We start from the raw sequence: 5,196 nt of genomic DNA, 5'->3' as shown, positions 1-5,196 counted from the left end.
AGAGGTGAGGTGAATAGTATTTCTTTAAAAATTTATGCAAAGAAGAATATAATTTGCAAAGAAGATAGCATAATCACAGAAAATAACAATCACAAACACAGAGTTTTATACTGGTTCGACCACCCAAGTGTACATCCAGTCCCCAAGTAAATCCCACTTAAGAGTTCCACTGTGATTTTAAAAAACTTACAAAACCAAATAGCAAACCTGACCAATTTGCAAGTCCCTGCAAATTGCACACAATCTCTTCATCAAGAGATTACACCTCTCACACCCGCGAGAACACTTGTATTTTTATAACTTAATTCTTATAAGCCTTGAATGTATTGTGATGTGTAGCAGTGACTTAGGAATATTTTAAATCTCTAAAAATTGCCTACTTTGATTGTATATTAAATGAAGATCAAAGGCTAACTCAGAGAATGATTTTTCTCAATACTTAGTGAAAATCTGGGAATTTTTTTAAACTCTTGGAAAATGTACAAAACTTGAATCTTATATCTAGGAATTAGTTGACCAAATTTCTGAACTTGTAACCTATTTAAAGCCCTTGAAAAGACAAGTTTTCCAAGTTAATTAACGGATCAAAATGGCTTTAAATAATCAGTAATTCAAATTTTAAAATGTCAGAAAACTGTTATTATAGCCGACTAGTAGTTGTTATAGTCGACTACACTGTGTTAAAACAGACTCTGTAAATTCAAGATTTTTTTAGTAGTCAACTACACTGGTCATTAGTCGACTACACTATAAACGACAGAAAGTCTGAAATTTAAATTCAAAGCTGAGTAGTCAACTATACTGTGTAGTAGTCGACTACACTGAAATCAACAGAAAGTTAGAATTCTGAATTGACTTTTAGTAGTCGACTATATAGTCTAGTAGTCGACAATACAGTAACTTTACAGTAACTAAGATTTTGCCTAAGTGCTTAGTAGTCGACTATAAAAAGACATTAGTCGACTAGACTCTAATTTGATAGAAACTTATATTTTTGATTTGAACTTCAGTAGTCAACTACAAGAAGTTATTGGTCGATGACTAAGGGATAAAAAAAAGTTATGTATGAAATATTTTTAGACTCATTGATTAACTAAATACTCTAATGGTTAACATAGGGGATTTTTATTGTTAACCAATACATTAAGCCTGTGTTAATGTGTTCTAATCTCTATGTGTGTGTATGTGTAAGTGATCAAGGCTTGTACAATTTTTCTAAGTAAAGAAAATGTAAAAATTACATTAATGTATAAGCTTTTCATCTTCTTTACTTCATGATGCATTGAATTCATCTTGCACTTGTTCATGTTGATAGCTGTATTGAAATGTTAGTGCATAATAATATACATAGTGATTCATATTATGAATAAATTGTTATCATCAAAATTATATCATGGGGACATGATATCCAACAGTCACGTTTAATGAGGCTCACATGATGAGGTCTCAGATTCCTCAGCATGTGGAGGAAGACCAGACTAGTGGGATATCGCAGGAGATGGAGGATGATGTGACTCCACACACTTCAGATAGCACTATATCTATTGAGGCTCCTACAGAGGTGACACTGGGAGGAGATATGATAGATGGACAGGAGGAGGATACATTGGATATTAGGACTTAGGAATAGGGTCATGTTCAGGAGTCCATTACAGCTAATAGACTAAGAAGAATCATTCGTTGGCTGGCTAGATATGATAATGTGATGATTGCATATGCTTTTTCAGTGGAGGTCATTGATGATTTGATTTCTTCTACATATAAGGAAGAAAAGTCAAGCTCCGATTCAATCAGGTGGAGGAAAGCTATGGAGGAGGAGATGCGGTCTCTTCAAAAGAAAAACACTTGGGAACTTGTAAAATTACCAAAGTGTAAGAAAGCAATTGGATGCAAGTGGGTATATGCGAATAAAGAAGAATCTTCTGATGGGGACATACGTTACAAAGCCAGAGTGGTTGCCAAAGGGTATGCCCAACTTGAGGGCATTAATTACAATGAGGTATTCTCACCTGTTGTGAAGCATTCATTGAAAAGAATATTATTGGCATTGGTGGCACAGCTGGATTTAGATTTGGTTCAGATGGATGTGAAAACAGTCTTTCTACATGAAGATTTAGAAGAGGGGATATATAGACATAATCGATGAGTTGTAAAGCTGTAGGTAAGGAAGATTTGGTATGCAAACTGAAGAAATCTCTTTATGCATTAAATCAATCACCGCGATAATGGTACAAGAGATTTGACAGTTTCATGATTGGCCAAGGGTACACGAGGAGCCCATATGATCCGTGTGTGTACATGCATAAGCTACAGAATAGTGAGCATATTTATTTATTGTTATATGTTGACGATATGCTTATTGCTTCTAGGAATTCTTCAGTTGTTAAAAAGTTAAAAAATGAGTTGTCATCCGAATTTGAGATGAAATACCTTGGAGAAACAAAGAAAATATTGGGTATGAAAATTGAGAGAGATAGGATGAAGGGGAGGTTGAAGTTGATTTAGAGGAGCTACTTGTAAAAGATGCTGAAGAAATTCAGTTTTGATGGTAATGCCAAGACGATGAGTACTCTATTAGCTCCCCACTTTAAACTATCAGCTAAGATGTTACCTATTTCAGTTGAAGACCGTGAATATATGTCTAAAGTTCTATATGTCAGTGTTGTGAGTAGCTTGATGTATGCTATGGTATATACAAGGTCATATTTATAACAGACCGTGAGCATGATGTCTAGGTACATGCATGACCCCGGGAAGGGTCATTGGGAGGAAGTGAAGTGGATCTTACGGTATATCAAAGATACCATGAATGTTGGTTTGATATTTAAGAAGAATGGGAGAAATAGGCAGGATTGTGTTGGATATGTGGATTCAGATTATGTTGGGGATCTTGACAAGCACCAGTCTACTACTGGATATGTGTTTACACTAGCAGGAGCACCGGTGTATTAGAGATGTATACTTCAGTGTATAGTGGCTCTTTCTACTACGGAGACAGAGTATATAACGTTGACTGAAGCTATGAAGGAAGCTTCGTGGTTGCAAGAATTATTGGAAACCTTAGGGATTGCACAAGATACCATTGTAGTTGTAAATTTTGATTTCCTGAAACTGGGATTTCGTTTGTATTTATAAGAATAGCTTATTACAAACTAACGAATCAAAATTACAATAGAAGCGGAGGGAATGCCCTCCTTGTTTAACGTGGAGACTTTGATAGCGATAGGACGCCTGGCTCGGTTCTCGCACCGAGTCTGCTTCCCTTGGATGATCTAGGTTGTTGGTGGGCTTCAGTGCATAGTAGAAGCTCACATTGGTTGAGTTCGGGTTTCCGAGCTAGACGGCGGTCAGGGCCCGAAGCTAGGGGAGATGCTACAGTGCAAAGATCGTGCAAAGAGCCCGTCGTTAACTCAGTCGAGAGTTGAGAGCTAATGGTCCGACTAACTGATTGGATTAATCAATTAACTGAGAACCCCTTTCCTATAGCTAGGGGAGGCTCTTAAATAGGGGAGAGACGGTGTGGTCGCTCCCTTGAATCATGGGATATGACCATGTACTGTTGGGAGATACCATGCCTCTTACTTGTACCGTGAGCGGCTGCGTGATGGGCTCGGAGTACTGTACTCCTCCCCCTCACATCATGGGAAACGGGAAGGCCTGTTCCTATACGTGATATTGTGGCTGCCAGGTGTTCTGGCGAGTCTAGTGAATTCCTCATTTGCCGGGTTGGTTGCTTGAATGTTCAGGCGAATCTTAGTCACTATGACTAAGTTGACTCGTGTAGATGAGTCGGGTACACAGGTGAATTCGGCGACTGTGCAGATTTGACTGGTCCCTTGTACTGTAGACGGCTACTTGATAGGCTTGGGGTACTGGGTTCCTTCCCCTTACGTCGTGGGTAATGGGAAGGCTCATCCCTGTATGTGGTATTACGGCTGTCAAGTACTCTGGTGAGTCTGGCGAGTTTACCGATCACAGACGAATTCGGCTCTTGAGTAAGCTTAACTCGTGCGGGCGAGTCCAGTGTGTAGGCAAGTTTGTGATCGCTTGACGGATCGCCAGATGCGCAGGCGAATTTGGTGATTGCATGGTCTTAGCTCGTGCTGGCGAGTCAAGGACACGGGTGAGCCCGAAGTCCAAGTTGCGCGAGCGACTTGGATACACAGGCGGATTTCTGCAAAGGTGATTTTTACCACCTATAAGACCCCCTTCAAAGTTTTCAGACCTAAACCGACTTGCGTATGGTCGGGAATACTTTGAATAAAGATCTTCCTGATGAGTTAAGGCCAATTTGGCTCCCTCGGCTAGGTCGAAGTCTTTGGATGAATTCGAGTGGTGCGAGTGCACCCAAGCGAGATTGGTGCCGTTTGAGTTGGGCCTCCCCTAATCAAAATTCAGGCTCGGAGGGCGAGCCGCGTGTCCGTGGGGGAAGTTCCCACACTTGTCAATTAAGACGACGCCTCGTCTTCGCGCACTAGCCTCAACGGGGGAAATCCGATGACACCTTTTTGATCCCGACCGTTGATCCGACAAGTGGTTGTGTACGAGTCACCCGATCTTGGCCATTTCACGCGGCATTCCAAACGATCTGCTTTGTTTGTGCCCGTTCGATTAGAACCGCCAAATCAAAATTGTTTGCTTCGAACGGTCAGCGAATCTTGACGGTTGAGATCTTGCGTATATAGTGTTGATTCATCTCTTTTGTAGGAGGATCACCACACTTGTAAGTTCTCTTGCTTAAACCTTCTTAGAGAAAACCTAGACTTCCTAGATTCGGAATGGCTCCGGGAGCAGGAACATATGCTTCAAAGGGGAAGGGGGAGGCTATCGAGCCCAAGCCCATCATCATTTCAGACGAGGAGGAGGAGGAATACACCTATGCTTCCCCTCAGCGGCCTCCTCAGTCTCCTCTTCCTGGCGAAGGGGTTGTCCCTTTGATCCCACCTATTGCCGTGGTTCCGGCCGGTCAGGAAGCGGTCTCTCCGAGTTCCAGATCTGCACAGGGCATTCTCTGGCAATTGCAGAATGCCATGAGGCAAGCGGTTTCTATCACTAGCCTTGGATGGGAAACCTATGCAGACTTCAAACCTTTCCTGATGAGTTGCGTCACTGCTCTCAGGCATATGGGCGAAGCTCGAGAGGTCTCGCGTTGTTTAACCATGCTCCTTCGCTTTGAGCTATCCCTGACACACCTGG

Source organism: Asparagus officinalis, chromosome 1 (assembly GCF_001876935.1).
Source record: "Asparagus officinalis chromosome 1, Aspof.V1, whole genome shotgun sequence".
Lineage (NCBI taxonomy): Eukaryota > Viridiplantae > Streptophyta > Magnoliopsida > Asparagales > Asparagaceae > Asparagus > Asparagus officinalis.
This window is presented reverse-complemented; position numbering follows the sequence as displayed.